At 29.7% G+C, this 24,393-nt stretch overlaps 1 protein-coding gene across 1 annotated transcript in view; it reads right to left on the reverse strand.

The window, feature by feature from the left end:
- The window catches only part of LOC142330686 (uncharacterized), a 39,175-nt gene that overhangs the window by 3,039 nt on the left and 11,743 nt on the right, over positions 1-24,393 (reverse strand). The window lies entirely within an intron of this gene.

Raw genomic sequence — 24,393 nt, forward strand, 5'->3', positions numbered from 1 at the left:
TGTAGGACTTTTAATTCTAGACAATTTGCTTAGCACAAAAAAACATCACTACTGGCACTTAGGACCCTTCAGTTTTTTTTTAAATTACAGGCTAAAAAAAATTTTCTCAAAGCTTCATTATGTCCTTAATTAGTTCATCACTAAAAGTTTATTTTTACCACACTAATGTATATAAGTCCCTGTCGAGCATGCATCGAACCTGGCAATATTAATATGATTGATCTCCTTTTATTAAGTTCTTCCTTTTACAATCTTCGTTTCTCCTGACAACTCTACTTTTTCAGTTTATTTTTCTTTACAAATTTCTGTTTTCAGTTTAATTTTTAAGTTTTTTTCTCTTTTCTACAATCTTATTCCTATATTTGAGAAGAAAAGGTTTTAACTTTTTTGAATTCTTCTTTTGTTTTTTCTTTTAAGATCAGTCATTGATGAAAAGAGGTAGCTGAGTGAATAGAAAAGCAGAGTTGAAAAATAACTATCATGGTCACAATGAAAAAAATATTTCCCTCAATCACATATAGTGAATCTAATGTTTTTTTATTCATTAAACTATAATAAAACTACACAGCTTGATCTCCTTTTATTAAGTTCTTCCTTTTACAATCTTCGTTTCTCCTGACAACTCTACTTTTTCAGTTTATTTTTCTTTACAAATTTCTGTTTTCAGTTTAATTTTTAAGTTTTTTTCTCTTTTCTACAATCTTATTCCTATATTTGAGAAGAAAAGGTTTTAACTTTTTTGAATTCTTCTTTTGTTTTTTCTTTTAAGATCAGTCATTGATGAAAAGAGGTAGCTGAGTGAATAGAAAAGCAGAGTTGAAAAATAACTATCATGGTCACAATGAAAAAAATATTTCCCTCAATCACATATAGTGAATCTAATGTTTTTTTATTCATTAAACTATAATAAAACTACACAGCGTACTTTGTCTTTACAAAAGGGTACCCTTACACTCTGTAAAAAATGCCAGTAAAACTTAATTCATTTTAACATTTTCCAGTAGTAAGTGACATAATTGTTCTGAATTGTTTATTATTTAACACCAGATAGATTAAATGTACTACCTGATAAGATAATAAATGGGTTTTCCGACTAGTACAAGATTATAGCCAATAACAGTACCACTGCAACACCATTGATGATGGAACTGACAAATATCTCTGAAAATATTGTACAGAAGCATATTTCTTTGTGTTTATAAAGTGAACCAATATAATAATATTAATATTAACATAAAAATTGACTAATCATTGATGACTAGGCAGTGATTCCATGAATGGCTTTTACAGTTCCTGAGGTTAGTGTGCTATAAATCCAAACACTTGCCGGTCTCCGTGGAATGAGTGGTAGTGTCTCATCTGGAGGTCCTGGGTTCGAATCTCGGTCAGGCATGGCATTTTCACTCGCTACAAAAATTTTCAATCATCTCATCCTCTGAAGCAATACCTATTGGTGATACCGAAAAATCCAAACACTTGTCACCATCAACTGATATTACATTTTCAAAGCGTAATGTCTAATATTCGAACTTCAAAAACTATAATAAAGAATTTAAAATCTCAATTGTTAATTATCTGACCTTCATGCAAAAGTTGATACATGCACATTGCACATTTTTTATAGCCATCACCAATTTATCTAAAAGACATATGTGACATGAGTTTTCAGATAAATGCACACCTTACAGTAAACTGACTGCAACTTTAACAATGAGGCATAATACAATTTTATGCTCATGATGGCTTTATTAAATTTTCTATTTACATGATTTAGACAATGAAGTAATTATTTTATAGGGAGAGAGTATTTTTAACAAATCCAAAAAAGACAACAAATAGAATGATTTAAATTTCTTAAAAATTTTTAACTTTTAAAATTTTTTAAAAAGTTCTAAAAGAATTTAACTACCATGTTACAAAATTCTGATGATAACTTAATAGACATGAATAATTCTCATATCAGGTAAGCCCAATTCATAAGTCAACTAAAAAATTTTTTTTTGTGTATCTAGAATTGTAGATGGTGATTTTAACTAATTTTTGGTTGCTGAATTCAAAACTGTTATCAGAATTTGTGTAATACGACATGTTTTTTTGATACGTACAATTTATTTACCAATACATGCATAATCACTATGAAATCAATATTTGTAACACATGGCTTCCTTGTATGCCTATTAAACTACATTTACACTTTTTTTTTTAATTAAAAGAACATAACATTTTGTTTCATTAAAAACTTCTGATATTTCTTTCATTTTTTTTTTTTTTTGTTATTGAATTATTCATTGTAAAACTTTTTTTACAATTAGCGATTAATAAATTATTAATGAATCACATTTAAAATAAAAAAAAGTTAAAAAAAGGGAAATGAAGTCTGATTTGAACCAATGTGCCTTCCCCATCTAAAATCCAAACATTTCATTAATTAAAATTTTATTTGGCTATAACTCTGGAACCAATGAAAATAAGTACCACTTATATGATAACGTCGTTGAAAAGCTCTCAATGAGGGCATATTACTGCACTTAAGAAAAAGTCCAAAATCCAAATTTTTGGGGATTTTTGAATTTTTTGGCCACTTTTGGTTCAGTCGATTGAAATCAAAAGGGGAGGTGCACAACTAGATGTTACAACAGTCCTAAATCCAAAATTTCAACATCATACGGCTAATCGTTTTTGAGTTATGCGAAATACATATTTATATGCAGACGTCACGCCGAAACTGGTCAAAATGGATTTCCGTTGAAATCAGAAAATCGAATATTTTTGCGATCACAATACTTCCTTTACTTCGTAAAGGGAAGTAAAAATTGTTACTTATATGCATTCATTTAAAATATGGTTAAATCAACTAAATTTTTATTTCTTCAAACACAGATAAATTGAATACATTAATACAACTTTAAAATAACGGTTTCTAAAAGTCAAAATCATTGAAAATATCTTTAAAATAACACTTTTTAAGTTTAAATCATTTTAAAATGTTTTACCTTTAATTTTTACTTCCTTGTACGAAGTAAAGTAAGTACTGTGATAGCAAAAAAATTCGATTTTCAGATTTCAACGGAAATCAATTTTGACATCCCTGAATCCATTTTGACCAGTTTCGGCGTGATGTCTGCATATAAGTATGTGTTTCGCATAACTCAAAAACGATTAGCCGTATGATGTTGAAATTTTGGATTAAAGACTGTTGCAACATCTAGATGTGCACCTCCCGTTTTGATTTAATCGACTGAACCAAAAATTTGGATTTTGGACTTTCTTAACTGCAAGTAATAAGCCCTCATTGAGAGCTTTTCAACGACGTTATCATATAAGTGGTACTTATTTTCATTGGTTCCAGAGTTACAGCCAAATAAAATTTTAATTAATGAATTTTTTTTTAACCTCCGGATCCACTGTTAGGCATTCTTCAGAGGATGAGATGAATGATTTGTAGCGTGTGTGAAAATGCCATGCCTGACTGGGATTCGAACCCGGAACCTCCGAATGAAAGGCCGAGACACTACCACTCGCGCCACGGAGGCCGGCCCATGAAATATTTGGTTCGGTTCGAATCAAACTTCATCTCCTTTTTTTTTATTTAAATATATTGATTTATTAATAACTATTAACCTCAGATTGTAAAAAAAGTTTTACGATAAACAATAATTCAATAACAAAAAAAAAATATGAAAAAAAACTCGTATCAGAAGTTATTAATGAAATAAAATTTTGTGTACTGTTCATTTAAAAAAAAAGTGTATATCTAATTTAATAAGCGTAGAAGGAAGTCATGTGTTGTCCACAAAAATTGTTCAAATATGTTGAAAACTTTTCGTTTGTACGATGTTTGATCAGTTTGTTAAAACAAACGCCGACAACAGTCACCCATCATTCCAGGATCCCACCTTCCTTGATGCCACTGGTCGATGGTCAGAATATCCTGATAGAAATGCTTTCCTTACTCATCGCAGGCAGAGCCCAAATTTTCGGGGAAAAATCTAGGTGGGAGTGTAAGAAAAGAATTTTTAATGACATCCTGAACGTTTGTGGTTATCTAACAGCCTATTAACCAAAAAAACCATAGTTTTCATCTTTTCTGTTGCCTAAAAAACCACCAACAACGTCTTTGAAGGACTTCCATGCAGCTAGTTCACATTTGCTAAATTTATCATCAAAAGTTGAATCTTTAAGCAGTTTCTTGATTTGCGGACCGATAAATATACCCTCTTTGAGCTTACCATCACTCAATCTAGGAAAACTTATTTTTAAATGATTAAATCCTGGTCCATCTTTGTTTAGGGTCTTTAAAAAAATTTTCATAAGTCCGAGTTTTACGTGAAGTGGCGGCAGTATGATTAATTAATGATACATTTTAAGCACTCTCATTTAATGATAAATGCTTTACATTTTTTTCACCAGCCACAACTTTCTCCCGCAATGGCCAGTTCTTTAATTGCTGATGACTTTTTGTATCACGACTATCCCAAAGACAAAGAAAATAACACTATTTCGTAAACTCACCTAGTAAACCATGAAGTAACGCAACAACTTTCAAATTATTGCAAACTTGCCACATATGCTCTTTGAATTTTATTGCTTCCAATATTGATACCATAGTTTCATGTTTCTTTCATGTCGACTGCATGAGCTAATGGAATGGCTGGCTGTTTGTAACCATTATGCAATAAAACTGCTTTCATGCAAACTTTAGAAGTCAATAAAAAGACGCCCCCATTCTTCAGGAAGATGCTGGATTCCAAGCTCTTTCATCAGGCCATCGACATCAGTACAAACGCACAATGAATTTTTCATAGTAAAACAAGTTGAAAAAGTTTTATTTTGTGTTTAAACATAGTAACTTTTGTGTTTTTTCCAGTAAAAGATTATACTGTTGCAGTCTAGACCCCAGAAGTTCAGCTTGCTGCTTTTGTAGCTTTAAATCGCGAACTAAATTATTAAGTTCATGTTGTTCAATTGAATGAGAAGATTTCTCATCAGATACAAGAAGAAATTCTACAATATCTTCTACATCATCTGCTTCATTTTCAAATTGTTCTAGCAATGTCGGATTAGATGGTGGTACAGGTGCGGGTAACCCCCCCTTCGTGTGGTACCAGCTTCAGAGATGAGAATACATCTGCATATTTTATGAATTTTCTATTTTTGAATGAAAATCCAAATATATTTCTCATACAAAAGTAGCAGTCGGTGAAGTCCTTAGGTTCGTGCCAAACCATCAATGAACACATCGTCTTATTATTGTAAAGTTAGCGTGTATGCATAACTTAAAATTAGTTTTAAAAACACAATCGTTAAATCTTGAAAGTTAACTGACGCAGTCGGTATGACACCTTGGAAACAATTAATGAATATAACTGACTTATTTGATTTTCAAACCATTTAAGACACTTCAGAAAATTAGAGTATATAATTTTCATCGTAACTACACGAGAAGTAACCAGAATAATTCGGACAATCTTCACAGAAATTAGTGCATATAATCTTGACTTCGAATTTAAGAAGAAGAAGAACGTCAAGACAACGCAGGCGAAAAGACATCGATCAACCGTTATATCAGTCGACAAGACTTCATATACGTCAACTTTGTGTACGTAGTTCCAGAACTTCATGTACGCAGTTCCTGACAATCTACGAAGGCAACCGAATCAATTATCGAAGACAGCACGGCCAATCAACGAAGGCAACACCTAATCAATTATCAGAGAAATAGACCCATTATCGTGGACACCAATCAAATACAAGGCAACGACCAACTTCCAAGGCAACACATGATAAATAAGTAACTAATTTAGTACGATAAGTAAGAGAAATAATATTTAGTGCAAGTAAGAATTAATATTTATAATTATTTTATTTTGTATACTTGTAAAGTGAAACTTGGACAATCGGAGTATCTGAGAAGAAAAGATTAGAAGCTTTTGAAATGTGGTGCTATAGGAGAATATTAAAAATCAGATGGGTGGATAAAGTGACAAATGAAGAGGTATTGCGGCAAATAGATGAAGAAAGAAGCATTTGGAAAAATATAGTTAAAAGAAAAGACAGACTTATAGACCACATACTAAGGCATCTTGGAATAGTCGCTTTAATACTGGAAGGACAGGTAGAAGGAAAAGATTGTGTAGGCAGACCACGTTTGGAATATGTAAAACAAATTGTTAGGGATGTAGGATGTAGAGGGTATACTGAAATGAAACGACTAGCACTAGATAGGGAATCTTGGAGAGCTGCATCAAACCAGTCAAATGACTGAAGACAAAAAAAAAACTTGTAAAGATTTTTTAATTTGTATTTAAAATGGCAACAACAAAATTAGGAAGAAAAAATTTAGACAGGATTCCTTATTTTTCAGCAAATCGATTACTGCCAAACCAATTTATTACCTTATGTGATGGATTAATTACTAAATTTTATGTCAGGGATAACCCTGATGATTTTCAAAATTAATATCTAATTTTTAATATTTTGGAAAAGATTAAGATACCAGGTTTAAAATCAATAAAGGTAATAACGTTCATAAATGGAACGATATAAACAAATTTTATTAAACAATTATTCAGAAGAAGCGTTGAATGCATCTGCCAACTACATCCAGTTTAAAACAAGTAAATTAAATTTTGTAAATAATAATATTTACAGTAACGGTAATGTTAAATAAGTAGCTTCTGCCAAAAATCCCAGTAATTTTAAATTCATTCAAAATCAAACGGCGCAATATTCTAACCAATACCCCAATCATTACCAGAACTATATTCCCGAAAACTTTTCTTTTCCAGCTAGACAACAGTTCAATTATCCACAACCCGATTATAATCAACGACCTTTCTTCCAAAATTCCGTAAAATCTCCAAATAAATTCTCTAAATCAAGCCAAATAATAGGACCCTATGGAGAATTTTAAATCAATAATTTTTATTAGCAAAATGAAATCGATTCTGATAATGAATTAGATTGTTTTAATTTACAAAACGAATTAGATGAGGAATTTGAAACAGATAATTTTTACTGTAATTTTGAAAATGAACAAGATGATTTTAATTCGCAAAACGAATTTATTGTAAGAGATGTAAACGATGACGAATACGAATCCGTCGAAAAATCGGAGTATATGCTGTTTTAAATGAAGAAATGGAAACCGATCATTTTTTACGGGATGCGGCCACGGAACAAATTTTAAGATGAAACCATATTTAACCGAGTACGCTGCTTTAAAATTTTTACGTTTAATAAGGGGTATAAACCAACAGATTGTTATTGTAAGTGGAATATATATAATAGTGCTAATATAATTAAAAATATAAATAATACAGTAGGGAAGCTAAACAGTTTTTTTTTTTCAATAATAGCATTAAAAATAATAAAACACAAAATTATGCAAATATTAATAATTTAACAAATAAAAATGTAGAATCATAATTAATAGATTCTGAAGCAAATAATAGAATTATATACAACGTAAACGCAAATACAAGGTGTAATATTAAAATTCCTATTGTGAACGTTAAAGACGGCGAAAGAATATTAGGTTACAGAAATAAGAATGGACATATTACAGAATGCCCGGTCAAGATTAATAGCGAAGCCTGCTATTCAATAATAAATCCCACGTCTTAAGACAAGAAATTAAAAGTTAAAAAAAAAACCTTTTATGTTAAGCCAATAACTAATATTAATAGTACTCAATTACCGAAAATTAAAGAAGATAAAATAAAAATAAATCCTAATTGTGAGCAGCCAAAAATTGGTAAGGTTAATGAAGAAATTAATGAAAATATTATTGGAATAAATAATGACGAACATATTAATATTGATAATTTTAATAATAGGAAGACCTGTGTAAATAGTGAATGTGTACTGTCAAATATTATTATTATTATTAATAACCATGATATTATTGTGAAGAAATATGTAAATAGTTACTATGTTGCCAAATAATTCGGATGATAGAGTAAATAGCGAACTTATATCGCCAAATATTATTGATGACGAATATAAATGTAATGATACTAAAACCATGTTGCCGAAAATAAATGAGCATGGTAAGTATATTATTGAAAAAATATATATCGATTTTTTTTTTTGTCTTCAGTCATTTAACTGGTTTAATGCAGCTCTCCAGGATTCCCTATCTAGTGCTAGTCGTTTCATTTCGGTATATCTCCTACATCCCTAACAATTTGTTTTACATATACCAAACGTTGCCTGCCTACACAATTTTTTTCTTCTACCTGTCCTTCCAATATTAAAGCGACTATTCCAGGATGCATTAATATGTGGTCTATAAGTCTGTCTTTTCTTTTAACTATATTTTTCCAAATGCTTCTTTCTTCATCTATTTGCCGCAATACCTCTTCATTTGTCACTTTATCCACCCATCTGATTTTTAACATTCTCCTACAGCACCGCATTTCAAAAGTTTCTAATCTTTTCTTCTCAGATACTGCGATCGTCCAAGTTTCACTTCCATATAAAGTGACGCTCCAAACGTATACTTTAAAAAATCTTTTCCTGACATTTAAATTAATTTTTGATGTAAACAAATTATATTTCTGACTGAAGGCTCGTTTCGCCTGTGCTATTCGGCATTTTATGCCGCTCCTGCTTCGTCTATCTTTAGTAATTCTACTTCCCAAATAACAAATTTCTTCTACCTCCATCATCTTTTCTCCTCCTATTTTCACATTCAGAGGTCCATCTTTGTTATTTATACTAAATTTCATTACTTTCGTTTTGTTCTTGTTTATTTTCACGCGGTAGTTCTTGCGTAGGACTTCACCATGCCGTCCATTGTTTCTTCTAAATCCTTTTTACTCTCGGCTAGAATTACTATATCATCAGCAAATCGTAGCATCTTTATCTTTTCACCTTGTACTATTACTCCGAATATAAATTGTTCTTTAACATCATTAACTGCTAGTTCCATGTAAAGATTAAAAAGTAACGGAGATAGGGAACATCCTTGTCGGACTCCTTTCTTATTACGGCTTCTTTCTTATGTTCTTCAAATATTACTGTTGCTGTTTGGTTCCTGTAAATACTATCGTTCTTCTATCTCTGTATTTGAACCCTAAGTTTTTTTTTAAATGCTGAACATTTTATTCAGTCTACGTTATCGAATGCCTTTTCTGGGTCTATAAATGCCAATTATGTTGGTTTGTTTCTCTTTAATCTTCCTTCTACTATTAATCTGAGCCCTAAAATTGCTTCCCTTGTCCCTATACTTTTCCTGAAACCAAATTGGTCTTCTCCTAACACTTCTTCCACTCTCCTCTCGATTCTTCTGTATAGAATTCTAGTTAAGATTTTTGATGCAAGACTAGTTAAGCTAATTGTTGTGTATTCTTCATATTTATCTGCTCTTGCTTTCTTTGGTATCATGACTATAACACTTTTTTTAAAGTCTGACGGAACTTCCCTTTTTCCATAAATATTACACACCAGTGTGTATAATCTATCAATCGCTTCCTCACTTGCACTGCACAGTAATTCTACAGGTATTCCGTCTATTCCAGGAGTCTTTCTGCCATTCAAATCTTTTAATGGTCTCTTAAATTCAGATCTCAGTATTGTTTCTCCCATTTCATCCTCTTCTTCTTCTATAACACCATTTTCTAATTCATTTTTTCCGTATAAATCTTCAATATATTCCACCAACCTATCGACTTTACCTTTCGTATTACAAATCGGAGTATCATCTTTGTTTAACACATTGTTGGATTTTAATTTATGTTCCCCAAAATTTTCCTTAACTTTCCTGTATGCTCCATCTATTTTACCAATGTTCATTTCTCTTTCCACTTCTGAACACTTTTCTTTAATCCACTCTTCTTTTGCTAGTTTGCACTTCCTGTTTATAATATTTCTTAATTGCCGATAGTTCCTTTTACTTTCTTCATCACTAGCATTCTTATATTTTCTACGTTCATCCATCAGCTGCAATATATCATCTGAAACCCAAGGTTTTCTACCAGTTCTCTTTGTTCCATCTAAGTTCGGTTCTGCTGATTTAAGAATTTCCTTTTTAACATTCTCTCATTATTCTTCTACATTTTCTACCTTATCTTTTTTACTCAGACCTCTTGTGATTTCCTCCTCAAATCTTCTTTACCTCCTCTTCCTCAAGCTTCTCTAAATTCCATAGATTCATCTGACACCTTTTAAACCCCAATCTACGTTTCATTATCACTAAATTATGGTCGCTATCAATGTCTGCTCCAGGGTAAGTTTTGCAGTCGATGAGTTGATTTCTAAATTTTTGCTTAACCATGTTATAATCTGTCTGATACCTTGCAGTATCGCCTGGCTTTTTCCATGTGTATATTCTTCTATTATGATTTTTAAACTGGGTGTTGGCAATTACTAAATTATACTTAGTGCAAAATTCTATAAGTCGGTCCCCTCTTTCAATCCTTCTGCCCAGGCCGTGTTCACCCACTATATTTCTTTCCTTGCCTTTTCCAATGCTTGCATTCTCCAATTATTATAAATGTTCATCTCCTTTTATGTGTTTAACTGCTTCGTCAATTTATTCGTACACACACTCTACCTCATCATCATCATGGGCGCTTGTAGACATATAGACGTTAACAATCGTTGTCGGTTTAGGTTTCGATTTTATCCTTATTACGATTCTATCGCTATGCATTTTAAAATACTCTACTCTCTTTCCTATCTTCTTGTTCATTACGAAACCTACTCCTGCCTGCCCATTATTTGAAGCTGAGTTAATTATTCTAAAATCACCTGACCAAAAGTCGTTTTCCTCTTCCCACCGAATCTCGCTAATTCCTACTACATCTACATTTATCTTATCAATTTCCCTCTTTAAATTTTCTAACCTACCTATATATCGATAATAATGCTATAAATAATAATAATACTAATTTATTGCTAAATAATTGTGAAGACAATATTGAAATGGACTGTGATGTAAAATAGCTACAAAAATTGTCATTCATCTCATCCTCTGAAGTAATACCTAACGGTGGTCCCGGAGGTTAAAAAAAAGAAAAAATATTGATAGTAATAATAATAATAATAGTAAAAATAAAAGTTTTAAAAGCATCAAGAATAAGAAGAAATATAAATGTAATAAGGTTATTGATAATGAAAGTAATGATGTTATATATGAAGAGTGTTAGTGAAGATAAGGTGGCGAATAAAAATATTTAAAAAATGCTAAAACTAGCAAATCGTCGAAAAACAAGAAAATGAATAAAAATAAAAGTAACAATACGGTTATAAATATATATGGAATGTATTTTTATATCCCATAGCTCTGTATGAAGTAAGAAGTTGATTAACAATATCGTGGTAATTATCGGATTTCTGTTTGCCGAGAAAATTTTTGCACCGTCTTTAAATGAAACCCAAGCTGCACTTTCTACAGTATTTTGCATGAGTTAAATACGTAATCATTGACCAATTCTCTTACTTCAGGACCAACAAATATTCCTTCTTTATTTTTCCTTCACTTTCATTCGGAAATTTTTGCCTGATATACAAAAATACGGGACTATCCTTCTTCATTGCTTTTAAAAAGTGTTTCATTATCCTAGCTTGGTATGGAGAGAGGATAAAAATATTTTTTTGGGTTCAATTAAGGACTCATGAATAATATTTTTCCCATTTGGAGTTAAGTTGTCTCATTTCTTCCACTCTTTGGTAACATAATGGTTATCCCTAGCTCGGCTGACCCATTCGCAAAGAAAACACATGTACTTAGTATAGCCTAACTGCATACCTAACAAAATATTTATAACTGTCAAATAACCACATATTTTCCAGCTATGCGTTTTATAATTTTTTTTTCAAGCACATCTTTCATCACATCGTATTTCACTTTCAAATTAATACCATAACTGATTGGTATCGAAGGATATTTATTACCGTTGTGTAGTAGAACCACTTTTAAACTATACTTGAATGAATGAAAGGCACCAGTCCTCAGGTTTATGAACTTGTCCTAAGTGCACCATAAGCTAATGCATAATATTTGTGCAATGAAACAAATTATTTTCATCAATAAAGTACTTAGAAAGTTCTTTTTGTCGGCTTCGAAAGCCCAAAATTTTTGTATTTTTTTGAACTAAATTCCAATCCTGCAGTCTTGATCATAACAGTTCAGCTTGATTTTTTGATAAATTTAAATCCCCAATCAAGCCATTTTCCATGTACCTTTCAGCCATCCTCTTAAATATACAGAACAATTAGTGCATACTATATGAGGGGCCCACGTCTTAGCCTGATCACCAATTTTACACTGAAAATACAAACGATACGCTTTTTTAATTAAAGGAGTAATTTTTTCTATTTGATTTTACGATCAAACAACTCACCACATACATAACAAAAGGCATCCACATCATTTACAAAATTTCGAGGCATTATGACACTGCATTGTTAACAAACTTAAGACAGCAATAATACTGAACTAAATTAATTCATTCCTAAAGCCAGTGCTTAGTACAAACAACAGCTGTGTTTTCAGCTACATGTTTTGACCTGCACAGACACGATTGATCTTGTCCATAACTCTTCAGTATTAGATATGATGTTATAATATGTGACTATGTTATGATTTAATTCTTTGTCTAGTATCGTTTATTTATAGCAAACAAATTATGTTAGCAAAGTTAAAAAATAGAAAATGAGCTAACAAATACAATATAGGAGCTTAAAATGCTAACTATACGTTGAAAAATGAAAAACCAATCCTTTAAAAATTTCAAAATTTTTCAAAAATGGTGGGTGATAGAAAGATTCTGAGTTCATATTCGTTTTCAGCATAAAACAAATTAAAATCATGTATTGCATGTTAGGAAACAAAAATTATGTTTATCAGTGTTATATGAACAAATTATTGAAAAATAAAATACATATTTTTAATGGCAAGGAAGAGAACAGTGTTTTGAAATAAAATTAATAGGCTACGTATACATAATAACTAGTGAATCAAATAATGAATAGTTGGTTATAGTTAAAAATAAAATATAATATGTTAGAAAATATTTTAACACAGAATGATTAACGTATAGTAAGAAAATATATTATTAGTTACATATTCAACGTTATTTTATTGGGAAAAAAATATTACTGAATTATTTGAAAAAAGAAAAGATTTTTAGTATAGGAATTACATGAATTATTTAAATATGTTTTAATATGAAAATATATTATATATAATCATGATAATACATCTTCATAATAATAGGAATGTATTACTGTAAGGGTTAATTAAAAATATTATATATTATATATGAAGAAAAATATTACGTTTATTTAGAAAAATTATTAGTATAATTAATTAATTTTTTAAATGAAGAAAACAGATGTAAAAATCTGATGTGGACGACACATGACTTACTTGTACGTCTATTAAATTATATATACACATATTGTTTTTAAATGAAAAGTACATATTTTTTCATATTTTCCTTTTTTTGTTATTATTGAAATATTATTTATCGTAAAGTTATTTTACAATCGGAGGTTAATAATTATTAATAAATTAATATACAGAGTGTTTCTAAAATCGTGGGCTGGTTATATTTTTTCGGATTCTACTTGTAAAACTAAACAAAAAAAATTCTTAGGAAAAATGACAATTTCTCCTTCGTTCTACCCCTGTCCGCAATTTTATTATTTTCATATAAAAATTTATATCTCAAGTTCGGATGGACGAATCACATAAATATTTTGTAAGCGTCTTGGTAATTAAGTTTTAAAATCAGCAAAAAATCTTAAATACCTTCGCAAATTACAAAATGGCGGCCATGTTTATTTTTCAATCAGTTTTATCTCCATAATATTAGTTTTATCAAAATGTATGTTTTACTAAAATATTAAGTCTTTTATTTCGAACATGACATTTTATTTTTTTAAATCGGTTAACAGATAGCCGAGTTATGGCAGAAAACTGATGTAGTTATGTGTCAATTTTTATGTTCACTTCATGTTCAATTAAATGAAATATTAATTGTTTTTATTTTTTTAAATTCTAGTATTGTAAATTAGTATCAAATTGTAATAATTTTCTCACAATAATAGACCTAATAATTATGACACAAAATTACATCAATTTTCCCCATATCTCGAGTATTTGTTAATCGATTTAAGTCTGATTCGAACCGATGTGCCTTCCCAAATATTTCATTAATTAAAATCTTATTTGGCTATAACTCTGGAACCAATGAAAATAAGTACCACTTATGATACGTCGTTGAAAAGCTCTCAATGAGGGCTTATTACTGCAATTAAGAAAAAGTCCAAAATCCAAATTTTTGGGATTTTGAGCTTTTTTTGGACACTTTTAGGTCAGTCGATTGCAATTAAAAGGGGGAGGTGCATAACTAGATGTTACAACAGTCCTAAATCCAAAATTTCAACATTATACGGCTAATCGTTTTTGAGTTATGCGAGATACATACATACGTACAGACGTCACGCCGAAACTACTCAAAATGGATTCAGGGATGGTCAAAATGAATATTTCCGTTGAAATCTGAAAACCGAAATTTTTCGCGATCACAGTACTTCCTTTACTTCTTAAAAGGAAGTAATAATTGTCAATGACATTGAAATGGTCATGGTCAAGGCAATATAGAGCAGCAGGATATACTAAAAAATATTTTAATTAATGAACCAGATTTTAATGAAACATTTAACTGACCAATTTTAAATAAAGACCAAGTTCAAAATTATTAATTTAACTGGCGCCTAAAATTAGAAGATATAATTAGGAAATAGCGAAAATAATTTTGTTGATACTATTAATTTGTTGAAAATATTAAGTTCCAAATATAAAATATAGTTTGTATTTTGAAAATAATTTTGTGAATGAATTACAGCTTTTGAAAAATAGTATTTTTATGAATGAAATTATATATAAAACAGAATACGTTCGACTGTTACTTGAATATCTACTTTACAATATATTAATTACATAGTTCACTTATAAAAAAAATAAATAAATAAAAATACGCGAGATGATAATACTGCCAAGGTGATATTAATACACAATGAAATAGCTAAAACACGCAACTACATGATTAAATACCAGCAGTTGTATATTAAAATATTATAAAGCAGAATAAAATAATTTAATGAAGGAAATTACATAAATAATTAAAATATTACGACGAAATATTCCCGATGTTAATCCTTATCTCTAAATCCTGTTTAGGTAAATTCTATTTAAATCATATCCCTTTCTTAAAAAGCAGGAGTATTTATATTTTTGTGTAATGTTATCATAGCCCAGACACTATCTGTTTTAAAGTGGGGATATTTGCACTTTTTCTATATGATCGCTAATGTTTGCTTTAATGCCTCCGGGATATCATCAGAAATGATTATTTCGTTATGCGCCAGCTGAAAAAGCTGTGCTTAAAGTTTTATTACATGAAATGAAAAAAAAAAATCGCAAAAATATTCTTTTTTTTCTCCTATTTCCTTAGATAACTTGATAACTGTTCATTTTAGAGAAAAGATAGAGAAAAAAGTTCTGTTATTAAATTTTACACACAATATCATCGGTTGCAAATCGAAAAATACGTTATTATTGATGCAAAAATACCAACTATCCAAAGAATGAAAAAAAAGATGATTTTTTGGGAATTTTTTTCTAGTACTTATATTTTACACAAGACCTTCAAAAATTATAAAGCAACACGCCAAATTTAAAAAAAAAATAGGTCTGACAGTTTTTTCACAATAATTTTGCAATCCAGATTTGAAAAAAATGCGATTTTTCCAAATTGTGTAGAACCTAATTAGCCTGTGGATACTTGAAAATTTAATCACACATAAGAAACATGAGCATTCAAATTTTCAAATGCATTTTGAAAATTTTAATCGGTTAATTAGGAGTGCCTAGAAAATTTTTCAAACATACTTGCAATTTTTTTGCATTAAAGCAAAAATTAGCAATCTTGTAGAAAAAGTCCAACTCAAAACAGATACCGCCTGGACTACTATTAGAATAAGTTGTTTTATGATTTAGAAATATTAAATAAAATTTGTGTGAACATATTAAACGGTATATAACATATTAAACGGTGTATATAAAAGTATATTAAAATGTTAATAATATTAAGTTAGCTGAATTGTATAAAGAAAATTCATATCATATAATTTGTACATTACTATTAATTTGAATAAACGTTGTTGTAATTTAGAAAATTAAATAATACGCGTATTTAAGTGAATGTATTTAAAATAATGTATATGAACATGTATTTGAATTTTTTAACAGTAATGAATTGTGTAATGATAGTAGTTAAGAAAAATTCTTAACATATATCTGGAAAACGAAAGATAGTGTTGAGCAATTATTAATTGTTTGAAATTAACATTTGACAATTTGAGCGCTAATGATGAAATATTGAATAAAGTAAAAACAAAACGAGATAACTGATCAAATAAATAACACAAGCCTGCAAAGTGGGTTGTGGAATGTCTTATTTTTTTATAATTGATCACTACGTATTTTTTAGCGCTAAATCCGAAAATTAATTTTTTCTATCACGTCAGGATTTTTCGCAAATCGAACAATTTATAAAAAGATGAAAAATTGGGAAATATGATACAGTAAAATAGACATAAATTTCTTTTTATAATAAATTAATAGAATATAATATAATCACTTTTTTGGCTTATACTATGCATTCTTGTAGGTAAACAGTTGAGTGGTCTGAAGAGGAGAGCGGGTAGAGCGGATATGGTTGAAGATGACGACGAGACGGTGGTAGAGTTGGCTCTCCATTGCTCAGTGAATGCATGGAGTCGACAGTTTGTAACGAGATCTAACGTGTTTATTGGCAGCTATCCGCGCTACTTATGCACCGTGCAACTACTATCAGTGCTGTTCCAACCACCAGCGTGCGTAAATCAAATTTTTCCATCCTCCGTGATGGAAAAAATCCGAAAAACTAAACATATTTTCAGGCCATAAGGCAAACTTCCGTTTTCAAAATGGCTTCATGAGGCTGCAAAAATTCTGCAGATTCTTTTTGTTACATTTGTGGTGAGTTAATGGTGGAAAGGCAAAAAAGAAATATAAGTTCCGTTGGACAAGTGTACCTCCGTATTTCGGAGTGAAAAATAGGAGATCAAGACAAAACCTGGTCACCCGAGATGTAGTTTTACATGTGTTGAAGAACTTAAGATGGTGGTGAAAAGGTGAACAAGAAGCGTTCATGTTTGGAGTTACAATGGTGCGGCTAGAGCCACGAAATCGCACCAGTGATTGTTAGTTTTGCTCGACTGGTGTTCACGGTTTCAATTTGAGAATAAAAAAAGAATCGTCTATCCAAATATGCCATCTGCTTTACGCTCGGTTCCTCAGGTCCAGATTTCCAGTGCCAATTCCAACTGAATATTTACCTAAAATAGACGGTTCCACAAGTGATTTAAATGAAGATAACATCGAGGAGCACGAACCCGGAGATAGCTGTGCACCGGAGCTTTATTCGGAGTCTCAACTAAACGATTTGGTTTGAGACTAACATCTGACCAAAGAAAACTCAGAATTGCTTGGTTCGAGGCTTAAAGAGAAGAATCTGCTAGCAGCTGGCACCTTCCAGGTTCAGGTAGAGAGAAAAGGATTTTCTTTCATACTTTTCGGAAGAAGGAGAATTAGTCTTCTGCACGATGTACGTGGACGTTTGACTCGATCAAACTTTACGTACGAAAGTATCGATTGGCGACTGTTCATAGATTCGTCCAAAAGAATCCTCTAAGTTGTCCTTCACAATGGGAATACGTGTCCGTCAATACCAGTCGGACATTCTATACATTTAAAAAGAGGGTTACGATAATTTGAAATTCGTACACGATAAAATTAAATACGACATTCATAAGTGGATTACGTGCGGCGATTTCAAAATAACATCGACGCTCCTAGGACAGCAAGGAAGATACACAAAGTTTCCTTGTTTTTTGTGTGAATGGCATAGCAGAGAAGAGAAAATTATTGTTTAAGGAAAGATTGGCCAAAAAGAGGTTAATTAGAACCTGGAACCAAAAATGTTTTCTGAAAAGCTGTCATATATCTGAATAAAGTTCTCCTTCAACCTTTGCACATCAAGTTATGCTTGATGAAGCAATTTGTCAAAGCTTTACCAAAAGAAGATAAATTTTTTTAATTTTAATGTCACAGACGTATATCTGTGACAAATTTTCAATCTTATCAACCACCAAACTGAAAGAGGGTGTCTTTACCCGTCCTGACAATACTTCATAAAAATGAAGTATTTATAAAAATGAATACTTCATACAAAACTTCATAAATATGATAATTTTGTAAAACAAATGGAAGCTGGAGAAAAAGAAGCCTGGAGAGCCTTAAAGATGTAGTTATCAAGTTTCTCGGCAATAACAAAGATCCAAACTTCAAAGCAATCATGGAGAACATGCTACAGAAGTACAAAAATTTAGGCAGTTCCATGAGCTTGAACACACCCTAAATTCACATGTGGACTATTTTCCTGAAAATCTGGGTGCCATTAGAGAACAGATGGGCGAGAGATTTCATCAGGAGATGAAAGAAATGGAAAGGAGGTATGAAGGAAAATGGACTGCTCTTCTTTTACATTTAGGCCTGTGTAATCAATATACTGTAAATGTAGATAGTATAAAAGAGTTTAATAAGACCACAAGGTAATTGGAGATAATTTTAATGAGATAAAGAACAAGTTGTTATTGACGAATAAAAATGTAAATGATTTTGTAAAATCAGAAAAGATGAGAGACTTTCTCAGCCAATTGAACATATTTTAAAATATTGTATTAAATTTAGTACAGGATATAGAAAAAAGTTTGACAATTTTTAAGTTAGGACCACTACACCTATGCATTATACCCAATAAGGAATTTTATAATGCAATAATGAAAATATGTAAATATTATAATAATCAATTACCATTAGAATCTAAATTAAATAATATAAAAGAATTTGAAGATTTGTTAAAAGCTAATTGTAAAATTAGTAATAATAATATGTATTTTTTTGAATTTCCAATAGCAGAACAAGCTAATTATAAATTATATAAGTTGATATCTACTCCTACTAAAAGAAATTTAGAATATGTAACTATTATGCCAAAAATTAAATATTTGTTAAAGTCAGAAAAATCAAGAATTATAAGTCTAAATGATAAAGGTAAAAATAATATGCATAACAAATACTTGTGTTCAATTGAATTAATAACGCATGAAAAAATGAAATGTGAAAAAGGTATCATAGAAAATAGTAATACAAATAATTGTAAATATATTCATTATATCATTAGAAATAAAAAAGAATTTAATCAAATGGATATCATAATTACAATAATTCTTAGCTACAATGCCAAATTCAGAGAAAATAATAATTACGAATCATAAAGAAACTGCAACTAAAGTTTTAGAAGGAATATATTTAATAAATCCAAATATTAAAATTTTGTATAGGGATAGCCCACTGCAGTATATAAGTAAAAGTTACAGGCATCCAACATTTATTTTATCTGAATGAACTTAATTTTAAAAGGCGCAGTATACAAATTTATTAACTGATCTAAAGACATTAGAATTAGAAAAGGTGAATTTAAATAATTTATCAATAATTAAGAAAAATAATATTGTTACAGATGAATTTTCTATTTGGATTATAACATTATATTTGATTTTAATTATTGTATTGTATTTTAAAATATTTAAAGGGCAACACTTGTGCCTGCTAATCACCAGCCTCCAGAGGTTTTATTTGGGAAAGGAGGAGTCATAGGACAGTAAGTTGGTAATTCCCTATCACTAATTTCCAGAAAATCACAATGTTTTGGAATGCAATGCAGCAGCACTCTTTGTTTTAATTGTAACATATTTTAGTCAGTCCATGTATGGCACTCATTTGATGAACACATAGCCTTATTATGTTAGTATGTATACATAACTTACATCAATTATTACAATGAATATGTAATAATAATTATACTAAACAATTAGTATTTGGGTGTATATCAAAGAAACTTGTATATTATGTGTGTTTATTATTTTTAAAAACACAAATGTTACATATTGATATTTAACTTTAACGTATTTATTAATGATATAATATGATTTAGTACAAAATATATTTTGTACATTTACAGAAATAGTGAGTCAATAATGGATATCTGAACTCTATTATTACTTTTTATATCACAAAAAATATGTTCATCATTCTTTGTACAACTGTTTGCAGGCAATAAAAAATACTACTGAAAAATGTTCCACTTTTAAAAATAGACTGTTTTTTCTCAACTAAGTGGAAATAATTTACTTATCATTTAAAACAGCCAGTTTGTTTTTAGAAATAATTAATCTCATTATTAAGAATATTCATTATTCTTTTTAATTCATTATTTTAAATTAGCATTATCATTTTGAAAGCATTTTATTTGCATTAGGCTATAAAAAATGGACTAATAATGGATACTTAACATTTAACAGAAAACTATTAAATAAATTTATTTTACAGATTAGAAACATATACAAACATGTAACCTTTGTTTACAAAAATGTAAATTTATTCCAACAATTAACTCATCTACATCCATCAGTATCAACTAGATTACACAGAAATGTTAATCATAAAGGACGCAGTTTTTTTTCCAAAAACTGTGTCTACTCTTCTGGCAGAACCATCTATCCGTCACTGCATTTATTAGTCGGCTGAACTGAAGACTCCATTCTCAATGTGTAATTGACAATGACTAAATACAAATTATTACCAAAAAACTACTTTCAGACAATTTTGCACAAGTACTTTGAAACAACTATTATATATTACAGTTGTTAGCAAGCAGTCATGAACATGCATCAAACAACAACAAAAATTCACTAATTACAAGAAAAATGAATCCATGTGGTTACTTAAACGGATGTAATTAATGTTAGAGGCCTGTGACTGTGCTATACTCACCAGTATGGCATAAGGCAGTCAAACGATTAAAAAGGGTTTTACAGAAACTTTTAATTTTAAATAAAATAAACTGAAATTGTGCTGAAAAAAATTCGTTATCATGAGCAAATCTAAAAATATTACTGTTTTAATTCAGTTACACAAAATAACAGTAGATATTTTCAATATACATTCATTAAATATTTCAGTTTAGCATGTTTTTAGCTAAATTTTCATGAAAAGGAAAAAAACGTATTTCCTAAAGTAATTAGATAAACTGTGACAGGAAAGAATTTATTTATTGCTTAAGCATTAACACTTTTATTAATTAAAATTTCAGTCATTACAGTTCCAGTTAGAAGTTTAGAAGTACTATGAGATAAAAAGAATACCAGACTGCATGTTAGGCATGCGTCCAGTCAAACAAAATATTATCTACTATTATTACAAAGAACTAAACTGTGATAAAAATCAAAAATAGTAACTAAAAATTCAACTAATACCAACAATACAGACTCTAAAATAAAAATCAATAATACTACCATACTTTAATGAAGAATCAGCCAATCAAAATAATTGATTAGGGTTGCCAAAGTAAACATAAATTAATAAGTAGGTTGCTAATTTTGAAACTATTTTCATGAAAATTCATTAAAATCTTTTGATAATGTCATCTAAAAAATCTTTAATCTATCTGAAATTTCCCAATGATTGACTAATATTATTCTTTTCTCATTAATATGAGAAGATAATGGGCATATAAAGTGATTTATTTCTGTAAAAATTAGAAGTCTCAGATATTTTTCATATTTTGTTGATTTATATCCTGCAGTTAACTGCATCCTTATTCATGCAAGTGTAGCTTGTTACATCTCAAAATCACCAGGCCACAATCTACTGTTTATTAGAGTCCAGTTATCCCATGGCTGATGAATAATGCTGAAGAATTGTTAAAGAGTTAAAATATAACTGGTCTGGTCTGAGCTCTAACTGTCTACTTCTTTCAAGAGAAGGCTTATTAATTTTCTATGCTACCAGGCACCCAACACAGAGTGTATTAATATGTTTAAGCAGGTTGATTTTACTTAAGAGTTATACCCAAATAATCCAAATGAAGACAATGTTTTTGTGAGAGTAAACTGTATTTAATTATTAATTTTAATGAAATACTAGTAAAATTACTTTTCATGCTGATTGGGGGTTTATAAAACTATCAATATATAAATTCTAATTACATGCCAAGAAAAAAACTGAGCTTACTTAATGAACTTTAAATTAATACAAACTTGGATCCTGAATTAAGTGCCAAACTGTATTTCTTAAAACCTGATGATTTGGCATCATCAAGATTAACTTGGTGGGCAACATTCTGAAGATTGAAGCATACAAAGTATGAAAAAAGTACTAGCAGCTGAAGTACTGAAGTTTAAAAATATTGGTACCATTTCAATCCATGCTGTTTGTTTTTTTTTTTAGTGACCAATGACCAAAGTTTTAAACTTACAGTATCTTTAATTCCTTGAATTAAATTTCATTCAATTTGTTTTACTTTACAACCTCTTATAAATTAAATTCTACAGAGCTTTTTATTTAACACCTTTATTCATACTTCTTTCCTATAACATTACATCCTATTGCCCCAGATATTTTAAATCCTTTTTACATAACTTCAGATTTTTCTACTAAAACATCTGGTTTTAAGAATTTTATGAACTTGAAACTTCATAATTTAGTTTTAATGTACTTGAAACCTCATAAAAAAGTTATGTTAATTTCATATCAGTTAATGTGAAGTATTCACAATCAAAACCTATGTTGAGGTAGCACAGGGCATGAATATATGCCACTTTCTGACCCCTCCAAAGATTATATTGAAGCTATAAAATTATTTAATTGAAACTAAAGTACTAAAAATAATAATATTAACATGCAGTAAACTAAAAACAATTCCATAATATTTTTCCACAAGAAATCCTATTTCTTACAGTGCCATGGTTGAAGATTCAAATATTTTAATGGTTGCACCAATTACTATTTCGAAGAACTCATTATTTGATATCAACATCTAATCTGTTTATGTGTTAGTATCTGCTAGTAAATCAGCAATTCCAGATACTTTTACAAAGTGTTGTGGTAATGGTGGACGTGAAGGAGGCTTATTGAAAAAATGAAAGTATGTTGCTGTTGGGCAAAGGATGGTTACAGGGAAAATGAACTAAATGAGTCTTGTACTTCAAGATTCATAACAAGATCAACCAAAAGATACTTCTACTGACATATAAAGAGTTTCCTGTACTTCTTCACTCATGATGGGCAAAATTGTATTTACATAATAAATTTTGTTATACAGATGTTTGAAATCATATCTCCAGATTGTATTTTCTGCTTCATTAATAAATTAAAATAAGCAAATAATAAGTGTTTGTATGACACATAAACCTTACAAGAAAATATCATATTTGACACATATTTGATTAGTTGGTCAATTTAAATCAATACTCATAAATAGCAAAACTCAATAGACACTGAAAAGCTGGCACACAGCAAAAGTGGCTCCATATACGAAATAGATGTGACAGTGATATGATGGGTCAACTAAAATTACAGTATACTATTGTGGAAGCAACAAAAAAATGGTCTAAAATTGCATATGAATTAGTGAATGACTAAATGAAAAATTTTGAAGCATCGACAGTTTTTCCCAAGTAGGAGTCAAACAGAGGTTACATCACGAAATCTAAAATCATATTTTCTTTCTTAAATTAAAAAATGTCTTTGAAAAATTTTATTTATATCATTTCCATAATTGAAATCCAAACAGTCAAGAAAAAGTGTACACCTTTCTTTATCAGGAAGGTTAGAGAAAATATTAATCTTTGTAAGGAGAGTAATTATTTCAGTATAGCAAAACACTAGGGTAGATGACAAGTAACACTACAATATAAAATAAAAGTAACCGTGTAATAGATGTTACAGAACTAATCACAATCAAAGAAGGAAAAGTGCCCAAAGTATTTTTTTTTGTAATCAATGATAGAAATATGAACATGTAAGAAGGGATAATTGAAAATAAAACTTCATAGTAATGAGTTCTTACAACAAAGTGATTTTTGTTAGATATTTTAATTATTTAGTAAATTGAATTTATAAGAATAATTGCTAAATTAATTAGACAATAGAATATTTTCTGCAGCAAATTAAAAATACAGAAATTTTTTTTAACGATATTTAAGGAAGTAAGGACATTAAGGTGTTGTAGACAGAGCACAGTCTGAACAGACTAAAAGCTTTAAAAAAATGTTTAGTGTTTTTATATAAAATGTATAATAAATTTATAAATGTATCAATACATACTAAATTTATAAAGTCTTTCTTGAATTACTTGTACAAATTTAGAGAAATAATATCAATCACTAAATATGTTTACAAGTGAGCTTCTTGGAATCCTTAGGTCTGTA

The sequence above is a fragment of the Lycorma delicatula genome, chromosome 1 (assembly GCF_047948215.1).
Source record: "Lycorma delicatula isolate Av1 chromosome 1, ASM4794821v1, whole genome shotgun sequence".
In the NCBI taxonomy this organism is placed as follows: domain Eukaryota; kingdom Metazoa; phylum Arthropoda; class Insecta; order Hemiptera; family Fulgoridae; genus Lycorma; species Lycorma delicatula.